General features: G+C 45.1%; 1 protein-coding gene across 3 annotated transcripts in view; it reads left to right on the forward strand.

Annotated features, from left to right (window-relative positions):
* ARL6 (ARF like GTPase 6) overlaps positions 1-27,183 on the forward strand; it is an 811,945-nt gene that overhangs the window by 512,747 nt on the left and 272,015 nt on the right. The gene's annotated exons all lie outside the window — the stretch shown is intronic.

Consider the following 27,183-nt stretch of genomic DNA (forward strand, 5'->3'; position numbering starts at 1 on the left):
CCCAGAAGAAGAGGAAAAAGAAGAGTCGAAGAAGTGAGAACTGCTGACTGCTGTTGGACTTTTGCCGCAAAACCCTGCCTGCCTGCCTTCTGTTGTGACAATCATGACAACTCGACTTGTGCTGCAGTTGTGCAGCCTTGGAGGCGCCCCTAGCACTTCACCAAGTCGTCAACATCTTCCTTGGAGTGAAGGAGCCACCTCCCTGCATCCTGCAGGCACCAACTGCAATGTCCGGTTCACCGTTCTGCTGACCACCGGACCCACCGATGCAGCAGCTGCCCAGGAAGAGGACACCCACCGACGCTCCAGCAGGACCAACCTGTCTCCCCAGCAAGTAAGAAGACTTTTAGGACCTACTGAAGCCAAAGTACACCAATACCTGGGGCACTGGACCGCTTGCAGCAACCAACGCTTGTTTGAGTCCAGACTGGAGTCCCAACACCGCAACCGAGGACCAGTCCATGAGGGACTCCAGCATCGCAGAGGCTATCACCAAGAGTATTCGGGCTGCCTTGTTTTTCTCCTATCTTTGCTGGTCTATCCAAGACTTGTGGGTGCCTTGCACAGAAAAACCTGACAATCAAAAATTTCTGCACCCAAAATTCACGGCCCGGGACAACAAAACACCCAACAGAGTTCCCTTGCTCCCAGGACCCCCACTGACCGATCCCCGTGTTGGGAGCTCCCTGACTTATCCCCAAGTCCATGTCTGCAGCCTATTTCAAGATATCCCCTCTTGTCACCAACCATGCAATGCGTATGGGGAAACATCCTGAACAACCAGGTCCTAAACAACTACTTGCCTAAACCTACTACCTACTACTGCTAACCAACTAAAAAGTCTCTACAACAAAGTACTGAACAACTACTGTCTGAACAACGATTTTTCCCGAATAACGATTGCCTGAACAACGAATTTTAAGGTAAGTTTTTCTTTTTTTTTCATGGTTTATTAATTGTTTAGAATTTATATATAGAAGTTGTTTAGAATATATATATATATATATATATATATATATATATATATATATATATATATATATATATATATATATATATATATATATAAATTCTAAACAACTAATAAACCATAAAATAAAAAAAATAAAAACCTTAAAATGAAGTGTTCAGGCAATCGTTATTCAGGCAAAATCGTTGTTTAGACAGTAGTTGTTCAGTACTTTGTTGTAGAGACTTTTTAGTTGTTTAGCAGTAGTGGTTCAGGCAAGTAGTTGTTTAGGACCTAGTTGTTCCATCACATATTCGCGCGTAAGGCACCCAACTCGAGCAGCACCCCTGCAACCAGACGCCCCAGAGCAGGTATAACTGTACTATTGGTGTTTTTTACATTTTCTTTTAATACTTTTCCTCCCTACCACCCTACACTCTACAGGGAACCCCTTAGAACTGTCTGCAATGTCCCCATTGCAGGAGAAGTACCTATAAGTCTTTACTGCATAAAAGCTCATTTGAGTAAAACTGCTACTTACCTGTAAATCGATATACAGCAGCAGTACTTACCTTCTTTGAAGCTTTTCTGGTATTGAAACATAAAATAAAAGGTATCCATGTTTTTCTAAACATTGGTCTCGAGTTTCTTCTTGAGCGTGTATTGACACTATGTTCAACAAATGCTTAGCACTATCCTCTGACAAGCCTACTCTGCTCGCCCACTCTACCACAAAAGGGAGCATTTGGGATTATTACCTTTAACCCCTTTAAACCAGTAAGGGTTGTATGGACTATCTGCATAGTGTCCCCTTACATTGGTACACTACATAGATGGCCATCTTCCTGCACCATCACTTTCACTAAGCACCGTGGCAGAGGGGCTGCTCTCTCTCTGGCCATTCCACACTTAACCACTCTCCTAACGCTGGTGTTTCTGGGGCCTGTCATGACTCTCCGGATTGAACTATGTTTGCTACTGTGGATCTGACACTTAACTGTCCATCTCTGCTAAATATACTGTTTTTTTGTCACCAGGTGTTTTTGCTTGTACCTCACCATGCTGCCTATGGCATTCTCTACGTTACCTGACTTTTACTCATTCCTCAGTACCATTATTTACAAGGGCATTGACTACCTTAATGTTGCCACGCCTTCAAGGTGTACACCTACTTGATTAGAATTGGGATGTTTGTTTGTTTGTTTGGGATTCACCAGTTGTTCTTGCCTCTGGTGTGGGTGGGTGGGATGGGCTGTTTTGACTGCATTTTGTTTTTGTATGATTGTTTATTGTTCTTCTACATCATGTCACATTTGAGACACTTTCTGTGACTACTCTCCATTCTTCTCTTGCCTAATGAGGTCCCAGACTAGAGAGCCTCCTATGGTGCAACTGACTTGTATGTTTTGGAACATCCATGGTCTTAACAACCCCCAGAAAGGTAAACAAGTGCTTTCCTACTTAACCTTGGGAACAGGGTCAAGACTGATTTGCATATGGCTGGGTCGAAACTGGGGTGGCATGGTGAGCAAAAAACCGATGGATTAAACCCAGATCTTTGTGACTGGGGGTGAGTGTTTGCATTGTTCAGCATTCCGTCAATCATTTTTTCTTTTTGCTTTTGTTGCCAAAAGTGCCCCTGGTATTCCCAGACGTGGATCCGAGGCTCACTATGCCACTGGAATAAAGCTAGCCTGGTTGATGAAGGGTGATACCCTAAAACCGGTCCCAGGATGGTTGTTTCAGGTCCAGGGAGGATCTGCCTTGGCAGTTCGGGCTGGACGGTTCCCATGAGGAACAGGGTCAAGATTGATTTGCATATGACTGGGTCCACACTAGGGTGGATGGTGAGCAAAAAAACGATGGATTAAACCCAGATCTTTGCAACTGGGGGTGAGTGTTTGCATTGTTCAGCATTCCGTCCATCATTTGTTGTTTTTGATTCCTACTTAACCCAGCATGGCTTTAAGCTAACGTTCCTTCAAGAGACCCATCTCTCCCCCAGGGGCTCGTGCACTTACACTTCTACATGGAGAGATACCTGATATTTTACATACTCCAGTTCATACTCTCGTGAGGTTTGCACACTGAGCCATAAAAGTATTGCCTTTACACACCGCAATACCTTTGTTGATAGAGAAGGGAGATACATACTCATCTCTGGCATATGGCAGGCAAGTATGTCCTTTTAGTTAATGGTTACGCTCCCAATCTAGGTTTTGCTTCCTTCTTTCATGAACTTTCAGCGCTTATGGGGCAAGTAGTAGCTGATCTGGTACTCTTGGGTAGCGATCTAAATATGGCTTACAATCCAGTGTTAGACTTCACAGGCTCACATATCAGTGGCAAACCCTGCGCCTTTCAAGATATTGTTGACGTATTTCAGTTGATCGATACATGGCAGTCACATAACACTAACATCCCAGCCTACACTTTTTATTCTGCACACCTATGCTGTTTGGGCTTGTATCAACTATTGGTTTGTGTCTAGAGATGCAACTCTATGGACATCAGATGTTGCACACCTCCCCCATACTTTATCCAACCATGTACCACGCAAGACGATTTTGAAAATTCCCATGAGGCTGGGTTGTCACGACAGTGGAGATTCCCTGACAACGATATGGTCTTTTGCTGAGACCTAGGTGATTCCTTAACAGAGTACTTTGCCTTTAACACTGAATCAGTCAACAAACAGGCAGCCCTTAGGTAGGCCTGCAAGTCCTATATAGGGAGTGTATACATCGCCAAACAAGCAGGAATACTTAAAAGCATTAGAAATAATTTGGGCTTCATAGAACTCGAGCTGCTCTATATTGATCATGAGTCTTGCGGAGGGATCTTGCGTAGCGAGAGGTGTTGTATTTGGGGAAATATGCACTAACGTGTACATGTAGAAGGTGAGCGACAAGGGTAGATGGTGGTGCGCCTACTGCATCCTAATCTGCATAGTAACCATATAATTTAACTCTTCACCACTGAAGTTCAAGAGCAGTCAATAATTACAATATTGTCAAGGGATTTCTGTGAACTACCAGCAGCTATACATCACATGCACGGCAGAGGACACCCCGCGAATGTGAGACTACCTATAGGAGGTAGCATTGGTCTGGTTGACAGTCGGCCAGCTACAGTTTCTGGCTACACCCATCACCAGCGAGGAAATCATTCAAGCGATCTATGCATGAAATGGCTCTAAGGCCCTGGGACTAGATGGTCTGACGGGCAGCTTTTACCAGGCTTGCAAAGACATACTTGCCCTCCACCTTCTGGAGTCCCCCAACTCTTAATGACGCTGTAATAACAGTGCTGCTTAAGCCTGCTGCACAGGCCACTGTCACTTCTCAACAATGACAAAAGATCCTCCCCAAAATGATTGCCATGCGCTTTGTGCTTTTGATGGAACAAATTATCTCGCCAAAACAAACTGGCTTTATTCTGCATAGATCCACCATCCTTAACCTCCGGACCATCTTCGCTGCACTGCATCCTATCTCTCCTAACTACCCTGCTGTAGTCACACTTGACTCTGGAAGGGCATTTAATTCCCTTGAATGGCCTTTTCTGAAGGCGATCGTGGTCAAACTGGGTCTTCCGCAAGGATTTATTGATCTGATCATGTTATTTTACTCCAGCCCTGTGGCCCAGTTATGAATCAACAATTCCCTTACCTGCCCGTGTCCAGTGTCCAGGGGAACTCGGAAGGGCTGCCAGGGTCCCTTACTTTTTAGAATTGCCCTCCACCTATATGTCAGGCAGCTACAAGAGAAACCTGGAGCGTGGCCTGTGGTTCCGACATGGACCCCTTTTGGTTTCCATGTACAGCAACATTTTATTGACCTTGTGTGATGACTCCACCAAATACCTCGTCGGAGGTGGTAATTTACCTGAACTGTGGCCCAGCGACTGACAAACCTACTACGCAAATTGAGCAGTGGATTAAATTGCCACTGTCCACAGCTGGGTGCATAGCTATTGAGATGGTGATCCTCCCTCGTTTTCTGTACTTGCTTACAAATATACAGACCCCCTGGCTAATAGCTGTTTTCCAGCACTTCGAAGCCTTTTGGTTCGCCTGATGTGAGCAGCTCATCATCCCAGAATTAAATGGGAAGACTTCACAATTCAGTATGAACAGGGAGGGCTTGGGGTGTCAGATTTACATCTGCATTTTTTTTGGCTCCACAATGTCACTCCTCATATTACTAGTACCATCCCGATGTTCACCTACTGTACCTGAAGCCGGAAAGAGACCAGGCTGGTCAGCTCCAGCTCTCCTCTATATTGCTACTGAGCCTCCTGAGAGACCCCTATGATATCCTCACTTTGTCAACTACAAGCTGGGCTTCGGTGAAATTGCACAGGTATTTGCGTGGCAGGCTCCTCTACTGACCACCTCTACCTGTCGATCACAGCCATTGGCTTTCATTAATGTGCTCTACAGAAACATGACTTACATACCAAGTGTCATGTAAAACCCAGCTCCTGACGCATAGCTCTGCTGCTGGCTAAATGTCGGATCGACATATGTTGGGGTAGCAATCGCCCTCCTTCCAAGGATGAATGGTTGAAAGATATGATATATTGTGATGCCACTAGTGAGACATACTTTGAGCTTCGTCCCCCCACTTCCAGGACAAAGCTCATTTGGCAGCCCCTATGTGACTGTCTACTAACTTTAGACACCGCTGTTTCCGTAGATGATACTAACCACTATACGTACTAAATGCTCCATGTGGGTGCACGCTGAGGGCCTTTGTTATCCTGTTATGTTTGCACACCTCCTCCCATTTGCTCCTTCCGCAGATCTTCTCTCCTGGCTCCTCTTTGTGCCCCCTAGACAATTTATTTCTTTTCGGTTACTGCAAATGTTTGTACATGCTATGTATAGCTATGAGTGCTCAATGTGTGACGCATAACTGGATATTTTGTAGTATTTGTTTACTTTTTTCTTGAAAAACTTAACAAGTTAAGTTAAAAAACATATCATAAACGACTTCCATCAGAGACCTCACCTCCTATTCTACTATAAACACTTTCCTTCGCCTGGCAGTTTTGAAAAAAGCCCCGGATTGTGGGGTGATGGACACTGTGGTTAGGCCTGGTGAAATATACCTTGTTAGCTCCGATTAACAGATTGTGATCTCATTTTTAGGGTTGAGCGCACAAGCGCTCCATCCCCGTTGTAATCTAATCTCTCTTTGGGCTTTTAACCATGCCCATGTCACACCTGTCACTTTCATTGGTTCGTGGGCTTGCATTTTAAAATCCGCTTGATTTAATTCGTGAAAAGCATGCATACATCATGTGCATACATCATTCCTTTTCCTGTGATTAGCCCTCCTCGACGCACCGGCCAACTACTGAAAGCATACCAGGCTTCATGTTTTCAGCATGGTTTCCAGACTACTTTATCTTTCTATTTTCCACGTAGTGCGATCAAGCTGGGTTTTTTACATAGCGCGCTCGTTTTTTGGGTTTTCAATTTCAGTGTGAACGCACTGCGGTTTACATAGCGCAATTGGGCTTTTTTTTTTCTTTCAATTTGTGTGGCAAGAAAAGTTTGGTTAGGAGTTTACAACGCTAATAGCTCTAACTCGTCCAGATGCAAGACCTGTTGCATTGCAAATGCTTGTTTTATTACTGAATAGCAGATCAACCTATAGACAAATGTTTCTATCAGGATGGTAGCTTCAGTTTCATCCTGGACTCCTAAAACCTGAAGATTATGTCTGTGCGACCCCAATTTCAGTTTTATTTATGACATTTCAGATTGCTTTATCAATTTTACTCTCTTGTTTGGTAAGTCTGGCTTTCAAAGAATTTGACTGTTTCTTCAACCTCTTGCACTCTGTTGCTGCCCAGTAAATCTTTCATCTAGTACATTTACTTTACAGTTCATTTATTACATTGAACAAGTTTTTACATACTTTATTCCTTCCAAGATCATTTTCAGCATGCAGTGTATGCTAAAAGTGCTTACTGGGGCAACTCTTCTTATTATTCTGTACTTTCTGAACTGTCATAGGTATCTGTATAGTTAGATTAATTCTCTATTTAGAGGACAGCAGTGTTTTTAAATCTTTTTGAGTTTCTAATATGAGATATTGTAACCAATATCCCGTTTTCCTCCGAGGAAATAAGGGCTACATAAAAAAAAAAATGATTGCTCTATTTAACCGCAATCACCAACATGTTGGTTTGCAGACTCCAAAAGGCCACCATGGCTGTGATGTAATCAAATTGTAGTGGGCTGCTATTTGTGAACTACATTATTCGTTTTCATGAGGTAGATCAAATTGTGACCCACTAAGATTTGGTATTTTTCTAAACGATCTATTAGTGAATAAGTTGTTTTGCAAAATATCAACGCATTTTGTAAAAGTTGGTGCGCATATTGCAATCAATTTTACCAAATGCATTCTTGGTACCTACGTTTCCAAGGGCTATATATACACAATTTAGGGATTGTGATTACCTAATTACGATTCTTTGCGAATTGCAGGTATGAAATTACAATTTCTCATGCACAAAAACCTAGAAGTTGGAAATAGCGATCAAATATGGGGTTGCAATATACCTACCTCATGAATATTAACAAGGTAGGTTGTGAACAGTTAGGAATTGCAGCCGTCACAGGGATGGTGGCCTGCTGGGGTCAGCAGACCACCATGTCTGTGATTACTTCATAATAAAGCAATCTTTGTTTTTCAGTTTTTTAATGCAGCCCGTTCTCCTTAAAGGAAAACTGGATGTGTTTAAAAAGAAAAAATGAAATGTTCAAGTTTCTATTTGTAAGAGTAGGGAGTGGTCCCATGGGACCACTGCCTAATAAAACTAAAAACAAATTCAACATTCAGAGAAGAAGGGGCTACATGGGGGCCCATTCCAGTTTCCGAACGGTTTCCACCACCCTTGAGGTGTCGGTAAAAAATTCATGTGTTGCAACCGTAATTTGTTTGCAAAACATTCATATATATACCACTGCAATTTGGTATTTGTAAGGCACGTGCTCAAAACACCCCTTCCAAATACCAAACACAAATTGCTATTCAGAAACAAGTTACTGAATCGTAATTTGTGCTCTGTACATATGGAAAAGCATTTTTGTACATATGCTTTCGTACATATGCTCCGACGTTCCTTCAGCCCTGTACCCATTTTCCTTGCCTGTTCTGATACTATGCCCTTTAAAGCCTCCTGTAGCATCGGTTTTGCTGTCCAACACTTCACCCATGCCCTTTATCCACCTTGGAGAGCTGAGACCCTCAGTCCTGACCCCGTACTGCACCACTTTCCATTTATTTTTTGTTCTTCATTCTGTTGCCACTTTCAGTCATCTCCCTTGAATTTGCAAGCAAAGTACTGATTTCAGTATAAGTAGTTACAAGCCATATGAAGTTTAGAGTGGTGGTTGTGTTGGCGATGTTCCTGCCTTAACTGTTTACTTTGTGAGGCGCTTCTGAATTGCAACACAAGTTCTCCCTCTAACAACAAAAAGACAGTCTACTTGATCTTTTAGGGTGCTAAATAGCTTGATTTTTATCTCCAAACAGTTAGTTTAGTCCCTCCTTTAACCCCTTCGCTGCCAGTCCTTTTCCCCCTCAGTTGCTAGGTCTTTTTTTGGCTATTTGGGGCAGTTCGCACTTAGACCCTCATAACTTTTTGCTCCCATATGCTACCCACACCAAATTTGCGTCCTTTTTTCCAACATCCTAGGGATTCTAGAGGTACCCAGAGTTTGTGGGTTCCCCTGAAGGAGACCAAGCAATTTGCCAAAATACAGGGGAAAAGATTTGTTTGTTTCTTTTTAAAAAAGGGAAAAAATGGCTGCAGAAGGCGGATTGTGTTTTTTTTCCTGAAAATGGCATTGACAGAGGGTTTGCGGTGCTAAAATCACCAGCTTCCCAGCTTTCAGGAACAGGCAGACTTGAATAAGAAAACCCAATTTTTCAACACAATTTTGGCATTTTACTGGGACAAATACCACATTTTTGCGATTTTATGTGCTTTCAACCTCCTTCCAGTTAGTGGACACTAGACAAAATTTGGAATTCAGCAAGGGATACTTTGTGTAGATCCGACAAGGGTTTCCTACAGAAAATAACAGCAGAAATAAAAAAAATATTGAAATTGAGGTAAAAAAACAGCCATTTTTCTCTACGTTTTGCTCTGTAACTTTTTCCTGGGATGTCTGCTTTTTTAAAACAATACACCGTTACGTCTGCTGGACTCTTTTGGTTGCGGGGATAAGCTTGTAGGTTCATCAAGAACCCTAGGTACCCAGAGCCAATAAATGAGCTGCAGTTTGCAGTGGGTTTTCATTCTATACCGATTATACAGCAATTAATTTGCTGAAATATAAAGAGTGAAAAATAGGTATCAAGAAAACCTTTGTATTTCCAAAATGGGCACAAGATAAGGTGTTGAGAAGCAGTGATTAATTGCACATCTCTGAATTCCGGGGTGCCCATACTAGCATGTGAATTACAGGGCATTTCTCAAATAGGCGTCTTTTTTACACGCTGTCTTACATTTGAAAGGAAAAAATTTAGAGAAAGACAAGGGGCAATAACTCTTGTTTTGCTATTCTATGTTCCCCCAAGTCTCCCGATTAAAATAATACCTCACTTGTTTGGGTAGGCCTAGTGCCCGCGACAGGAAATGCCCCAAAATACAACGTAAACAGAGGTGTTTTTTTGCAAAGTGCCTACCTGTGGATTTTGGCCTCTAGCTCAGCCGGTACCTAGGGAAACCTACCAAACCTGTGCATTTACGAAAACTAGACACCTAGGGGAATCCAAGATGGGGTGACTTGTGGGCTCTAACCAGGTTCTGTTACCCAGAATCCTTGGCAAACCTCAAAATTTGGCTAAAAAAAACACTTTTTCCTCATATTTCAGAGACAGAAAGTTCTGGAATCTGAGTGGAGCCACAAATTTACTTCCATGCAGCGTTCCCCCACATCTCCCGATAAAAATGATACCTCACTTGTGTGGGTAGGCCTAGTGCCCGCAACAGGAAATGCCCCAAAACACAACGTGGACACATCACATTTTCCCAAAGAAAACAGAGGTGTTTTTTGCAAAGTGCCTACCTGTGGATTTTGGCCTCTAGCTCAGCTGGCACCTAGGGAAACCTACCAAACCTGTGCATTTAATAAAACTAGACACCTAGGGGAATCCAAGATGGGGTGACTTGTGGGGCTCTCACCAGGTTCTGTTACCCAGAATCCTCTGCAAACCTCAAACCTTGGGTAGGTCGCTTCCCCACCGCTGCAGCTCCGCCTGCCTAGCCCTCTGCCATGTTGTCCTTGCGTTTTCCTATTCCTATTTTTGGTGTTTTCCTATTTTTGGCGCTTTACTTTTCCCGCCTCTGCCACCCGTGCAGCCCCGCCCCCGCCCCCCCTGCTCCCATTTGCTGCCCTTGCCTCCCAGCTGACCCCTCCTCCCCTCCTACCTTCTTATGGCGGCCCCTGCGCGGCAGAGGCAGAGACAGCGACCCTTGACCCTTGGGTAGGTCGCTTCCCCACCGCTGCAGCTCCGCCTGCCTAGCCCTCTGCCACGTGGTCCTTGCGTTTTCCTATTCCTATTTTTGGCGTTTTCCTATTTTTGGCGCTTTCCTTTTCCTGCCGCTGCCACCCGTGCAGCCAGCCCCCCCGCTCCCATTTGCTGCCCTTCCCTCCCACCTCCCAGCTGACCCATCCTCCCCTCCTGCCTTCTTATGGCGGCCGCAGATTCACACCGACCCCAAAACCACCCTCAGAGTAACACTCATCTACAGACCCCCGGGCCCATGCGCGCAATTCAGCAAAACCATCGCAGACTTCATCAGCCCGCATGCCCTAGCCTCACCAGAATACATCCTCCTCGGGGACCTGAACTTCAACCTGGAGAAAAACAACGACAACACCACCACCCTGCTCGCCAACCTCGGACTCTAGCAACTGGTGAGCACCCCCACCCACATCGCTGGCCACACAATCGACCCCATCTTCTCCGCCAGCAACCACGTCTCCTTCAGCCACTCCTCCGGACTACACTGGACCGACCACAGATGCGTCCACTTTACCTTCAAACGGGAGACTCACCACCGTCGCACACAACAAATTCCCCGCAGACGCTGGAGCAAAATCTCCACAGACCAGTTCCTCTCAACACTGAACCAAAACCCACCAGCCAACATCACTGACGTCAACAACGCAGCCCACAGCCTCACACAGTGGATCACCAACTGTGCCGACAACCTCGCACCACTTAAAACCCCCCCAGGCGGAACCAGCATCAGGAAAACCCCATGGTTCACGGACGCCCTCAAAGAATCTAAGAAATCCTGCCGAACACTTGAAAAAACCTGGCGCAGCAAACGAACCACAGAAAACATGACCGCCCTCAAGATCGCCACCCGTGAACACTAAATGCGACTAAACAACAACACCCACAACAGCAAGGAACTCTTCAACATCGTCAAAGAGCTCTCCAACTCCAGTGCCAGTTCCAACGACATCACACCTTCACAAGAACTCTGCAACTCCCTTGCCACGTTCTTCCACCGAAAGATCGCAGATCTACACGACAGCTTCGGACCCCAGACCCCGCCTCCTACCACCGAACCAGCAGCCCCCACCACTACCCTCAGCTCCTGGCCCCTTATCAGCTCAAAAGAGACCAGAAGCATAATGAACACCATCCACTCCGGCTCCCCCTCGGACCCTTGCCCCCATCACATCTTCAACAAAGCCGACACAGTCATCGCACCCCATCTCCAGAACATCATCAACAGCTCGTTCGCATCAGCCACCTTCCCCGAGAGCTGGAAACACGCAGAAATCAACGCCCTCCTGAAAAAACCCACGGCAGACCCCAGTGACCAAACTTGTGTGGGTGGGCCAGGTGCCTTCAACAGAAAAATGCCAAAAACCTGTAGCCATTGAGTGGATAGCACAGCAAGTTGGTAAGTCCATATTTTTCTTTCATACATCTTTAGGCTAACTCTGCTTTGGGGACCCACACAAGTGAGGTTTCATTTTACTTGGGAGACTCTGGGGAGTAGGAATTTTGTGCTGGGGTGGTGATCTTACAAAGAAAAGTTTGCTTTTTTAAGCAAATTTTGAGGTTTGCAGAGGAGTCTGGGTAAGAAAATGTTGGGGGATCCATGCGAGCCACACCTCCCTGGACTCCTTGGGGTGTCTAGTTTTAAGAAATGTCTGGGTTTGGTAGGTTTCCCTAGATGAAGGCCGCACCCAGGATCAAAAACATACAAAGGTAGTTTTGTAATATATCATTTTGATGTGTCCACGTATTTCTGTGATGTGCCAAACACTACAATTGTGAAAAGAAACACATTTAAGTTATGTTAAAAAGACCCCTCGCCCACCAACCAAGTTGGTGGCATGCTTCATCATCGGGGTCCCACCTGAGACACCTAGCGTGTCACAAGTGTGCTGGTGCGCCTGATTACAGCAGAGCAGGTTTTGAAATTTTTACCACACATACTGGTTGGATTTGGCACGAGGGTAAGTGATGGTTCAGTAGATAACATTTTATTAACAAGAGATTTCACAAAAGTGAAATGCGCTGTTAATAACTGAAAGGCCAAAAAACAGAACCAATGACTCACAGCTCGTGAGCTGTAAAGCCGCTTCAAGGCACCAACCGTTTTACAGTCCATTCAAACTCCTTTTATACATGACATGCACAAGACCATTCACGTCGCCAGCCACGGGCCCAGCACATTACAGCACTTGCATCGACAGACAGCGCCACTCAAGGGCCCATCACTCACATACACCCACATGCCTGATACACCAATCACACTAGCTGATTGGAGTGTGTGGATTGACGTTTGGCTTGCACCACCAGCCAAGCGTCATTCCACACACACACCGGCAGCCAAGCGCCACTCCACACACACTGCCAGCCAAGCGCCACCCCACACACACCACCAGCCAAGCGCCACCCCACGCTCACCACCATCACTTTTTTTTAGTTTGTAAACAACAAAGAAACCACTAACTAATTACAAAAGAAGTACAAAACTACAAACACAAAAGCTCTAACTAAATACAGGACAGTAATGCCAACCGTGAAACTGAACATATAAAAATATAAAAAGGGAACCAGAAAAGAAATCTCTGACGTCTCAGTGGCTTCTGCCTCCCTTGGGGGCAGATGGGCCTTAAAAAAATAGGCCAATCTGCCCCCAAGGGGGGCAGAAATGTCCATCAGTAACATGCCCCCTTTGGGGAGCGACCCTTGCCAAAGGTGTCTCCCCCCGCACAAAACACACAGGATCCCTGGTGCCTAAGTGAATTCTGTCCCCCTTGTGGGCAGATGGGCGTAAAAAAATAGGTCAATGGCCAACATCTCTTTGCCCCCTTTAGGGGGCGACCCTTGCCAAAGGGGGAGAAAAGGGGCACCTCCAGCACAAAAAAAAGGGGGAACAAAAAAGAAATCCCTGGCTATTGGTGGCTTCTACCCTCCCTGGGGGCAGATGGGCCTAAAAGAAATAGGGGCAGAAATAGCCAACACTAATTTCCCCCCTTTGGGGGGGCAACCCTCGCCTGAGGTGTGCCCCCAAGACACAAAACACACACACACACACCACACAATCCCTGGGGCCTAGTGGGTTTCGACCCCCCCGGGGGCGAGATCGGCCAAAAACATTGCCTGATCTAACCCCGGGGAGGGGGGGAGGGCGAAACATTAAAAAAATATTGCCCACGGGACAGCGACCCTTGCCTAAGGGGTTGCTGCCCAAATACTTCATGAAAATAAAATCCCTAGTTCTCTAGTGGGTTTTGATGATCCCCCCCTTGAGGGGGCAGAAACAGGATTTATTATCGCTCCCCAAAATAAGTCACCGTAAATCCCTAGTGCCTAGTGGTGATTCCTGCTCCCCCCCCCCCCCCAAAATCCCCAAAAAGAGAAGGACTCACCCAAAATGCATCCTTTCTCTAGACGCGCTGGAAGCAAATGGCTTCCAGCGCATCCTCGGCAGCTTCTGATGACATTCGCGCGCTGAAATCATCAGATTGCCGGGGTGATGGTGGGGGGTGGAAGTGATTCCCCTTCCATCCCCGACTGGGAGGAAGGCCCGGGGGGGGGGGGGAGCGCTAGCGCTCCCCCCATGGGCCGGGTGCAGGACGATCTGGTCTCGTCCCAGGCACACGGGAATCGTGTGCCTGGACAAGACCAGCTTGCCCCAGGCACCCTGGGGGTTAGGGCTTGCTTTGAGCAGAAGATTATAATCAACAAAAGTGTTGTCACAACTGATGTGTGTATAGCTTCTCAATGTGGACCTTCTTTCTCTATCTTTGTAGCAATTCTTTTTCCCTTTTGTATTTTTTTTTTTTTTTTTACTGCTGCTCAAAATGACTCAGGTTTCCATCTTAATATTACATATGATGTTATTTGCTGGGGCTATATTTATTTTAATAATTTGTTTCCTGCTAGTTCATGTTCTTTTTTACCTTCTCACTGCCGGGGGGAGGGGAAGGGAGTACTGTGGCAGACCATTCTTTGGGCTTCTTATGCCTCCATCCGTCTTACACTTATCTTCTCTTCTCTCTCTTCCCTCCTTTGCCTTTCTGTTTGCCCCCTGCAATCAATGTTTACTTTCTAGCTGTATTGCTGTTGTGGTTCACTTGATCAGGGAGGAGTCTGGGTACTCAGGAAACAGAGGTGGAAAGAAATGCTCAAAAAGAGGATGCAATAAGGGTCTGGGGAAGCTGTCAGTAAGTTTGTAATGGCTCTTAACATATTTGTCCGGCTGAGCCACCAGCTGATCTGGGTTTTGTCTTTTGTTTCACAATTCTTTATTCAGGTTTTGCACAGAAGAAAAACATAACGGAAAACATTGTACAGCATATGATAGAATGCTGTGGTAGCTGAACAAACCCTGGACACATGTCCGCACCATAAGAATGCAGTGGGGACACAGTTGAACAGGGATGCACCAGCCCTGGACACAGTCAAACAGGGATTCACCAGCCCGGGGTGGACAACGGGGAACAAGCCAGCTGGGACGATAGGCAGGGAATGGATGGGAGGATAAGGGGATGGAGGCAGGGGAGAGAAAAACCTGAAACAACATACGAGAAAAGAAAAAAGGGGGCACTGTGGGGGGGAGAGCAAGGATGGGGAGGGGAGGGAGGGAAAGGAGGGTGGGAGGCAGACGAGAGGAGGATGAAGTGGGAGGAACCAGGTGTGTGGAGAGGAGTCGAGGTTTCTCAAGTTAATGAGAATTACCAAGCTCTACAATGACTGATTTTCTGGAAGTTTCAGTGTTAGCTTGCAGTGGCTCTTGGCTGCCAGGCAGTTGTATATCCTGCACAATGTCTTCTATAATTTTGTCCTCAGCTAAAGACCACTTACCAGGGAAAACAAAAAAATGCATCCTTCTTTCTTTTTTTCCCCCCTTACCATCACCTTTCCCTAAATGTTTCCTCTGGCCGGCCCTAGCGTACTTCCTCTGATATCAGGAGAATGCAGGTGTGATCTGATGCAATTGGCGAGTGATAGCAGCGTAAAGGAAGAAGGGACTCTTTGATATACCAATGTTGTCTACCTAATCTTCAGAGTTGTAAAGGGTTGTATCAGTAATGAGGTCCTCCCACATGCAAAGTCCTGCTTCCATCCATTTTCCACATCATGCGTTAGTTATAGAGTGGTGTAGGAGGGCTATGTGTGGAGTTACTAGCCTGTATAGTGCCATACGTTGTAATGGACGCACACCGTTGTTGGAGTTAAAGGCTCATTAGAAGAATGTGCTGGAGGTGGCTCTTCAGGACAAACAGTGGGAACAGTGTTTAAGTTTGGTTAAGCATGTCTCTACCAATTCCAGACTTAAACATGTCCAATGTAATTACTTACATACCTAACCACTAAACAGATAGGTCCTATGTTCGTAGGGGCCAGAGATGCTGCCTCCTTTATTGCATGGGCTGGTTCCTGCCCAGTCAGAAGGACAACTGTGTCCGAGACACACGTAGGAACATGCACTACTTTCCGTTGAAGTCTCACATAGGTCCGGTAATAAAGCCTTTTATAGCTAACAAGTTTCCAATCGTTCTCTTTGATCCAATGGGTAGATCTTTTTGTATTCATGCTTGTTGTCTTCAAGCGCCAGTGTTCTGGATATTTGCCCATATGAATCAGATTTTTATCTTCTATTCTTGTGCTTCTCAATCTGTTGAGAGTTCCAAAATCCTTAGCAGAGGCTTCTGTCTACATTAGGCATGTATATGCCTATACATAATAGGGTTTCCTGCGATCCAGCAAAGTTGTTTACCCTTAGTCTGATAACTAGGGAAAGGTAACTCTGGTATTATATTTTACTTGTGAAAATTCTTGCCAGCATTTATGTTGGCAAAAGTTACATTTAAGTTGCTCTGAGCATCTTCATGTTTGCACGCAGAATCAGCTAAGCTAGCCTTCACTAGACTGAGATTCTTGCACGGACAAACCCCTGCATACTACACTTATTTAACATGTTAAATTGAAGCTTGACTTGTTGAAGCTTGTCCCCTTTTCCATACATTTGTAAACTGATCTTTCAAACTGGGAATAGGAGAGTGCCAAACCCAATAGCCATAAAGTTTGAGGCATGCTTGGCTGTAGATACACATGCTGTGCATACTTCTGCCATCTAGTGTTGGGTCCAGATGTGTGCAAGTGACTTTTCTTCAAAAACGTCTTTTAGAATCACAAGGCAGAGTGACTCCTCCTCTTGGTGATAATGCACATGGGCATTGACTCCGTTGTTAGATTGTTTTCTTTCCGCTGTCGGGTTCGGATGTGTGCTCCAGTGCTCCGGGTCAACATCGTTGGGGTGCTCTTTTCAGTTCATGGTACCTTCCCCTTTATCAATATAGTTTATGATCCCATTTCCCTTTTCCCTAGCATATTGACATTCTGTTAGACTTTATTTGAGCCTAGTCTCTTTTGATTGCAGTCCATCGAGGGGCCTCACCATTCGGGGGCCACTCACACTTCTTTTGCATCTCTTGAGAATGCCCCATTGGTGATTGAACGGATGCCCTACCATTAGTGCCCTTGCTGCCACACAAACTACCCCTGGACCAACTTACATCAGATCTGCAACCTCTGCCTAACGCCGGAACACAGCCAAGCCAACTGTGTCACTTGCCTCTATTTCTGCTCCAAGAAAACTCTTCGAGACAGTCGGGCTTGTCGGCTCGAGGTGTCTCGGAGGAGCATGGAAGAAACACTGGCTTGTTGTTACCAGTTGCCGGGGAACGGACCCTCCTTCCCGGCTCACTTTGCTCTTCGCAGCTGCTACATAAAGGACGTGCCCCTCGCGGGACGCGCTTGTTACCAGTTGCGGGGGGAAAGGACCTCCCTTCCCGGCTCACTTTGCTCTTTGCAGCTGCTACATAAAGGATGCGCCCCTCGCGGGACGCGCTTGTTACCAGTTGCCGGGGGAATGGACCGCCCTTCCCGACTTACTTTGCTCTTCGCAGCTGCTACATAAAGGACGCGCCCCGTCTTCGCCCGATCAAGGCCAGGCCGGGCCTATTCTCTTTGAAGAAGACTTAATAAACAAGTAAGAACTGCATTTCATTATTTACTGGGTTGCTATCTATTATCATTGCATCCATGGGGAAGAGGAAGGCTGTCGATTTGCCGGTACCCCTGAAGGACACCAAAAAAACAGAAAAAACGTACCAGGAAACTAGCTAATAAGGCCATTGGATGTGGCCCTAAATTCCTTGACAAGATAGATTTGCTATTTGAGGAAGTGGAGCCCATTTTGAATAGCAAAATGGCTATCAATGGAGCCCTGCCCCCAAAGAAGGCTTTACCACAACCTAAAGGATCCAAGAGTTTTTTAATAAAAAGAAGAAGAAGGGCCAAACCTCTGGCTCTGTTATTCAGACTGACGGAGGAGGGAACCCGTCTAACATAAACAATACCACTCATTTTTCTTCCCAGGGAACCGTGGGCAGTGCTTGTAACCTCTCGCTCAGACAGGGGGCATCCCAAGTAGAAGACGTAGAAAACATACACTTTCCACTGAGCCCTGAGAAAAGGCTAGCTCCCAACATACCCTGTAGAAATCGGTTTGGGCCCCTGGCTGAGGAGGGTGATCTGTTTAGGGTCCATGAACATCCTACGGTTGAGCCAGATATTGAGGATGCTACTCTTCCACATATTCCTATTACCACAGTTTTTCCTGAGCAATCCGTCAGTGAAGCTAACATGTCCCTTATTCTGCAGAGAGATGATGAAGTTGGGAACTTGGTATTGCAGCTAGCTAAATGTCTGCAGGGGAAAATGGCATATCCATGTGAATGCAAATGCCAATTGGCAGAGGTGGTTGGAAAAGGAAGAATCACGACGGTTGAACCGATTCCGTCCACCTCTATTGTACATGGGGGACCAGCTAACCACCCCCAAAGTAAAGGGATATATATGGCTGATACAGAGGTCAATCAAACACCCCTTGTGGATAATCTAAAAAATAAGCGGTTGGGTTCCAATAATATTTCTATGGATGGGGCCTCTACGGCGAACTGTGTTGTTAATATTGGTCGCCCTTCTGCTCCTTTGAGCTGTCAGACATCTAGGAGGTGTAAATCTATTACTAACACACTAGGCAAGGGGGCCCGTACCTTCTCTGATGTTAGTAGGTTATCTGTACCCCCTCCTATTTGCGATTCCATTTGTGTTACCTCCTCCTATAGATATTCCAGTGACCCCAGCCATGTCGACAAAAAGCTTAGGTACCAAGTGCAGAAATAACACCCTTTTTTTAAACAATGTTCCGAAGTTGTTGCCAGGGTTAGTTGAGGACCATGAGTCCCGGATTAACAAGGTCACCCACTGGTTACATTTCCGACGGAACTGTTTTTCAGTTATACGTTCAGACATCTCCAAAGCCAAGAGATGGAGTCCTTTGGGGTCGAACTACGATGTAATTTCAATTGAGTTTTTCGACAAGACCTTGGTGGACCAACTCATTGCTTTTGATGTACGTACTCATCAGCATAGGGGACAAAAAAAGGGAGGCATTACCTTAGCGTCCGATTTAGATGATGTAAGCCAGGCCCCTGCACATGGTCAGTTGGCGCACAATACTAGGAGGGATCCCCTTGAGCCTGTTGAACCCATGCAGTCCAAATCTGTATGACTGTTCTCACCACAAGAAGTATTTCTAGGGACAGTTTAGAGGAGCCACAAATGAACAGACTCGATGGGCCAATTACTGACGAGATGATTCCAGAGGATGTTAGTCCCCAGATATATGGAGTTGAGCTAGACAAAAATGGCTTGGAATCTAGCTGGCCTTGCGAGGAAACTGGACGACTTAGATTGGCTCACATATATAAACCCTCAAGATATATGTCTCTCCCAAGAAACTTGGGCTGAGGATAGAATTCATGTAGATGGGTTTCTTTCCTTCAACATTCCTACCCAACTATCAGTAAAGGCGACAGGTCGTGCAAAAGGGGGGCTCTTAATTCTTTTAAACAAAAAACTGCAATGCGATTATAAGATTTTAAAATTGATTGTGTTGATTTGATGGGGTTGCAAATTTCGTTTCAACAGAAGTTTAATGTAATTCTTATTAATGTCTATGCCCGATCTGTTCCTCGCGGATCAGAGTCTCAGACCCTAACCCTGCTATCTGATTTTCTAGATATTTTACAAACAAAATTTTATTTAATCGTAGCTGGGGATGTAAATTGCACCTTTGAACCATCCGTGTTGCTTAGTGGTTTAACAGTGGAGGAGGATGAATTGTGGGGGATTGCATAGTTGAATAGTGATCGCCCTTGTCCACGCTCTCGAGTGGATGTCCAGTTGGCTTCCCTATGTTTAAAGTATGGCCTTAGGGCCTGTAACGGAAGTACGCCCTCTGATTCAAACTTTGCACCTACATTCAAAACAGGCTTAATGACAAGTGTTATCGATTATTTCCTAGTGGATGTGAGATTATGGCCCCTGTTGAAAGATATGAGGGTGGACCTGAGATGTGGTTCCCTCTCCTGTTTTGAATAATTCATCTATGAAGGTAGGGTGGCCAAAGGTGATGTTGAATCCCTATCTGTTAAGTGAGATTTATCAAACGTTTATAAACAACTTGATAGTTTATGAACATCACGATTCTACGGATATCCCACTTCTTTGCATACATGATATCATGGTTGTTAAATTGCAAAGTATTTTTTACAAAAAGGCTGGGGTAAGATCGCGAGGTGGGATCCCGGCAAACAATAGATGGTTTGATGAACCATGTTCCAGGGCTAAGTCTGATTTTAAAAAAAGCTATTATGAATGGGATCCTGGGGGAAATACAACAAGCTAGACTTGCCTACAAGGAGACTATTTTACGAGCAAAGAAATCTTGGGAAGACTCTATTTGGCAGGAGTTGTTGGAAGCCACGAAATCCAATAATAATATGTTGTTCTGGGAATTGCTGTCTAAACGAGAGAAAGGGGGTAGGAATAATTTAAGGAATCATATCCAACCCGAAAGCTGGGTGGAACACTTCTCTCGCCTCTATGAGAAAATCAATACTCCTGTGGTCCCTGATACTTTTGATGTGGAACAAGACTCCCCCCCCCCCCCCCCCCCCCTCCTTGTCAGATGTGAACTTTGCCATCGCCCCCATAGGTGGGGGTCAATATGACTATAAGGACCACATTTGGTTTTCTATAAAAGAAACCGCTGATGCAATTTACTCTTTAAAACCTGGTAAAGCTCCAGGACCAGATAAGATTCCAGGTGATCTTTATAGATCTGAGCCAGCTGTGTGGACCTGATTCATTAATACACTCTCAAACAAAATTTCTGCAGGAGGACAGATTCCTATTACGTGGAAGGGTTCTGAAATTAATCCCATCTACAAAAAGGGTCATGTTAAACTCCCAATAAATTTTAGACCGATTAGTCTCATAGATAATCTACAAAAATTCTTTGCCAAACAACTTCTAGGTAGACTGTCGAGTTGGGTCATGGAGCACCAAATTATTTCTTCCCTTCAGGCAGGGTTTTGACCTAGATTTAGTACGGTGATCAGGTTTTCAGGTTGGCCGCGTTATACTGAAAATATGTAGTTCTGGCAAAACAACCTTTATATGTTGTTTTTATTGATTTGGGATCAGCTTTTGATTTGGTCCCAAGAGAGAAGTTGTGGGAAGTACTATATAGAATAGGGATTCCATCTAACATAATTCAATTATTAATGCGATTGCACGAAGACACATATGCGCAAGTGAGATGGGGCAATCAAGGCGAACTGACCGACAAAATCCCCATAAATAGGGGCGTTCGTCAGGGTTGCGTGCTGGCACCGCTTCTGTTTTCTCTTTTTATCAATGAGGTGGTGCAGGTTTTGATGGCATGCTAGAATGATGCTCCCACTTTGGATTCCCAGAAAATCCCTATTCTTCTCTTTGCAGATGACTCACTTCTCATCTCAAAGACCCCCATTGGTTTACAAATCCTTGTTGACAGATTTAATCTATTCTGTCGGAACTATGGTTTGGAGATGAATTCTAAAAAAAACGAAATTGCTGGAATTGCGCTCTGGACCACGGAAGAAATTCACTATTAGATTAGATGGTGATCCTTTGGATAAGGTCTGCTTTATTGATTACCTGGATGTGAGGCTCACAGACAAATTACATTGAGAAGAACAGGTTAGCAAAAGTGCTGGACTTCTGCAACATAGTGCAGCATCCATTCTGCGCTTTTATAGGTGTACGATGGCCAAAGCTGTATCTCCAGCAGTCAAGTTCTATGTGGCCAAGGCGCATGGAACTGCTGTCTGTGGATCGGAGATATGGGACTTTTTCAACAGTAATAGGATAACCACTGGTGAGAACAGCTTTGCGAGGGCTCTATGTGCATGCCCTCCCAGTACCCCATTGATTCCATTGTTCCTAGACCTGGGATTAAAACGGATAGCTGACTTAATTATTTTAAGACCCTTATTATACTGGGTAAGGCTGTGGTCTTTTCCTGAATTGGCTGTATATAGGATCTCACTTCTAGAACTGTTAAAGTTTCCAAATTCTACTACTATTCCATGGGTTAAGCATGTATCCAGCTGGCTCTGTACCTTGGGCATAGGAGATTTTTGGGAGAATCCCTACAAACTGTAGAAATCTCATGTAAAAGTATTGAAGTGTGTTTATTGGTCATACGTACGAAATGACTGTATTAGCCGAAAATCCCATGGTTGTTTAACCAATCTTTTTGTTGATTTTTAAGGGTACCCACAGTTCGAACCATACTTAGATATAATACCTAATATACTAGGCAAAGGACTATATGCTAGATTTCGCTTTGGGAAATTGCCATTGAAGACCTTGACGAGTAGATGGAGACCAAATGCCACATCTGATATTTGTCCCGTGTGTGGTATTACCTAACAGTTGAGCACTTCATGTTTTTTTGCCCTGTATACTCATCCCCCAGGTCTAAATGGATCCGCAAAATTTGCCGGGAAATGAAGATAAGGAAATGTGTTTTAGCCTTGAGGGTTTTAAAAAGCCACTGCTCCAATGTTTTAATTAATGCTGTAAGTTTTTAGTGGCAGCATGGCGCATATGTAACCTTTATGTAAGTAATGAATTTTAAGGAAGATGAGATGGGGGCAACCGGGTTTTTATTATTGTTGGACACTGGTTTTAGAATGAAACTGTATTATTTTATATTGATATTTATTGTTTGTATTGCTTTGATGGTCTGTTGATCGAATAAAGCTTGTGTTGACTGACAAACACTGGACCTTCTCGGTCTCGGCGACGTAAAGGGAGAACAACACCCTCTCCATTCGCGGCAGAAGAAGAGGCTTTCTCCATCAAGGACAGTGTTGGATCGACAGGAGATCGCAGGAACTTAGCAAGGCTGATTGCATCGCTTACCCCTCTTTCCTCTCCAAAAAATCTCTGAGACCATTATGCTCGTCGACTTGAGATGTTGTGCAGGAGCATGGAAAAAACACCAGACATTTCCTGTCTCTGCAACGCAGAGGGAGAACCAAACCCTTGCTATTGGTGGCAAGGGAAGAGGCTTTTTCCATCAAGAGGAGCGCTGGATCCAACCTGGAGATCGATCTGGAGGTGGAAGACCTTCCCCCAACTCAACAATCTATGAGTATGGTATCCCTCCCCCACCCTGACACCATCCTGAACAGCTTTTTTTTAAAAAATAAAAACAAAAACATGAGGCCCCTCTGGACAGCAGGCCGCTGTCCGTCTGACACTGCTTTCCACCCATGTTGGGCACCAAGCAGCTGGTTTGGCTGCCCTGGCATGGTGCTGAAAAGAGTTCCAAGCCAGGTGCTTCGTCTCCAGCAGCTTTGGTTTTGGACTGTCCCTCAGCAACTCCCACTGCTTCAGTACCGAGCACACCTTTGGTACCGATATGGAAACAAAGTTTGGATCTGAACATTTCAAAGCCCTGTTAAATAGCAACTTCCGGTGCACCTATCAAGCCAATCCTCCATCGGCTGCAAGAATAGCTGGATTCCAGATAAAAACAAATCGTCACACATCCTCATATGGGCCGCATCCCTGCCTGCCCTTCATCTGCTGCTGCTCCACCAACCAAGTGATAGTTATCATTCCAAGAAGCCCTCGACACTCCAATCCCTGTGAAAACACAGAAAAAAGTTGATAAGGCTACCAGCGTTTTACCTCTTGTACCACCATCACCACCACCCATCTAACCTCTTTTGCCTTCGCCTTCTCTGCCTCATTCTTCAGGGGACTCACTTGACATTTCACCTCAGAGGTTTCCACACTCTGGCACAGTTGACCATGGTTCTGGAGAGGAAACTTTTGGCATCTCTCCAAAGTACGACCTCTGGGCCAACTAGGACATCAGAGGAGCACAGGAAAAGGGGTGAAGAACTTGTCTCAGATGGCAAGCTTATATCCAACAGATCTATAAGTTGTGCCCTAGATTCTGCTGACACTGCAGCTAGAGGGATCAACACAAGCATTCTCCTATGGAAGCATGTGTGGTTATCTATTTCTGTCTTTAAGCCAGAGGTGTAGCAAAATCAAGAAGGACACAGATATGCTCGAAAACAATCGCCACTACAAGCACCAGCTCCCTGTGGCTCCTTTTGTCACCTCTACTACTGTGGAGGATCGAAGACAACACACTCTGGCACATCCACATCTTATCAGCGTACCTGGGTTACTTCAAGGGATCCTAAAGAGGGTATAACTCCAAAGTCAGATGCAAGGGTAGATTCCCAAAAGGAGCAGCACCCCCACCAAACAGTGACTTAGTTATCCCCCATGACCATATAACACATGTTTAGGGATGTCTACAGGATTTTCTACCTACATGGCAAAACATCACCTCAGACCAGTGGGTGTTTGACATTATCCAACATGGTTATTGTCTGGAGCTCATTTCCACACCTCCAAACATTCCACTTCACAGACACTGCTAAAAGAGGAGGTCAAACCCCTCCTCTTCAAAGGGGCTATATAACCATCCCCAAACATCAGCAAGGTACAGGAGTGTACTCACTATACTTCCTCATACCCAAAAAAGATTGGTCCCTCAGGCCCATTCTGGACCTTAGGCCCCTAAATGAATACATCCTATCCCAAGAAGTTACATATGTTAACTCTTCAGGATGTCATTCGGCTTCTCCAGCAAGGCACTAGACCTAAGGAATGCTTATTTCTACATTCCAGTACACTGGAAACATAAACAATATTTCAGGTTTGTGATAGAAAGAAGTCACTGCCAATTTAAAGTCCTCCCCTTTGGAGTGACTACTGCACCTAGGGTATTCACCAAGTGTCTGGCAGTGGTAGCTGCTCATCTGGGCATACAAGGGCCTCCACTTATTCTCACATCTGGATGATTGGCTTATAACAGCTTCCACCTGTGAACAGTGTCAAAAACCACAGACAGGTGACAACCAATAGGACTTCACGATTAATGGGTGCCAATAGGTCTTCACTATCAATGCCAACAAATCCCATCTCCAACCACAGGAGATCCCATCTTTTCTAGTATCTATTCTGAACATAGAAATAGGCCTGCTTATCCCAACTAAGCAAAGATCCATTCTTTTAATACACTCATCCCATTGTTTCAACCAGAAGCAGATTACAGTGAGGACAGTCATGCGATTTTAGGTATGATGGCCTCCCGCATTTCCATAGTACCTCATGCAAGGCTACACGTGTGTCCGTTGCAAGAATGTCTAACTCAACAATAGTCTCTAGCACAGGGTCATTGGGATGATCTAATGATGATCGCCACCACACTTATCACTCTTGGTAATGGTGGAACACCAAAAACCTGTTACGGGGGCAGCCTTTCCTCAATCCTGTTGCGCACCTCATTGCTACAACAATGCATCACTCCTGGGGTGGAGTACATACTTACAGAATCTCACAGTACAAGGGCGGTGGGAGACCAAATGCCTGGGTCTCCACATCAACTACCTACAGCTTCTAGCTGTTTCACATAGCATTGAAAGGATTCTTACCTCCCCTTTTTGACAAGGTTGTTCTAATCCTAATGGACAATGTGACAGCCATGTACTACCTACAGAAACGGTGGGGGGGAGGGTCTCAACTATATCAGACCATTTGGCATTGGGCTGTCTGTCACAACATCCATCTCTTGGAGGAGTACCTTCCGGGAAAAGACAATTTCACTGACCTCAGCAGGATGTGGCAACAAGTCCACGAGTGGGAACTCACCCGTAAGCTCTCCGTTGTTACTTTTCACAGATGAGGGTTCCCTCAAATATGTCTGTTCGCAACTGCAGACAACACCAGAGGACAAAACGTTACCTCCAGGTTCCCCCACACACAGTCCAGCAGCAATGCACTATGGAGGAATTGGTCCGGGATATTTGCATCTGCTTTTCCTCCTCTCCCCTTCTTCCATTTTTGGTTCAGAAGCTCAGACAAACGTCTCACAAGCTCATCTTGGTAGCTCCCGCGTGGGCTCACCAGCACTGGTTCACAACTCTTCTCAGCCTTTCTGAAGTTCCCCCTGAGAAGCTTTCCAATAGGCCAGACCCGGACCTTCTCATGCAGAACCATGGAGAAATCTGGCACCTGGATCCCAAGTCCCTCAACCTAGCAATTTGGTTCCTGAGGTAATAAAATTTGAATACCTCAGTTTTCCTCCTGAGTACATGGCCAGTGTCAGGGAATCCTGTTGACCTACCACTTGAGCATGCTACTCAGCCAAATGAAAGAGGTTTGTCTGCTATTGTCACTCTAAACAAACAGAACCTTTTAAGGCTACAGTACAAAACGTTGTTTGTTACTTGCTTTGTTTACAGACCTCTGGCCTAGCCTTCACTTCCATATGATTACATCTAGCTATAGTAGCTGCCTGTCTTCAGAATAGACAACACATTTCTCTCCTCAGAATACCAGTTATTAAGGCCTTCATGGAAGGTCTCAAACCCACAATGAGTCCCACCCCCACCCTCATGGAATGTTAACATTGTCCTCACATGACTCATGGGCCCTCCGTTTGAGCCTCTTCACACTTGCTCCCTTCAGGTTCTCTTTTGAAAGGTGGCATTTTTAATTGCTATTACCTCACTCAGGCGTGTTAGTTACCTTTAAGCATTAACCTTAGAAGAACCCTTATTCTAGAGTTGTACTCTGCACCAACCCCAAATTCCTCCCAAAGTCTCTCCTTTCAATCTCAATCAAACAATCAACCTACCGGTCTTTTTTTCCACAACCAGACTCTGTTGCAGAACGAGCTCCCCATACAAGGTGTCGAAAGAGCCTTCATGTACTACAACTCTTTTTGGCTATATCCAAATAAGGCATTACCAAAAAGATAGTTAAATGCATTTAAACATGCTATGCTTAAGCTAAGAGAATTTTACCTCCTCCTAGAGAACACTCTACTCGAAGTGAATGGGCTTTTGTGGCCTTTCTGGGAAAAATCCCAGTAGCTGACACATGTAAAGCAGCTACCTGGTCTACACCACACACTTTCACTAAACACTGATGTGTGAATGTTCTAGCACGTCAACAAGCTAACAAAGGTTAGGCAGTGTTACGTACACTTGTCCAAACAACTGCAACAACCTTAGGTTAGCCACTACTTTTGGGGAGGACCGTTTTACAGTCTATGCACAGTATGTTTATCCAAAGCCATTAATGCTTCGAATGGAAAATGTTACTTACTCTGAAAGCATCTGTTTGCGGCATGTCGTGCTGTTAATTAACATGGGCCTACCTTCC

Source organism: Pleurodeles waltl, chromosome 6 (assembly GCF_031143425.1).
Source record: "Pleurodeles waltl isolate 20211129_DDA chromosome 6, aPleWal1.hap1.20221129, whole genome shotgun sequence".
NCBI classification, from domain to species: Eukaryota; Metazoa; Chordata; class Amphibia; order Caudata; family Salamandridae; genus Pleurodeles; species Pleurodeles waltl.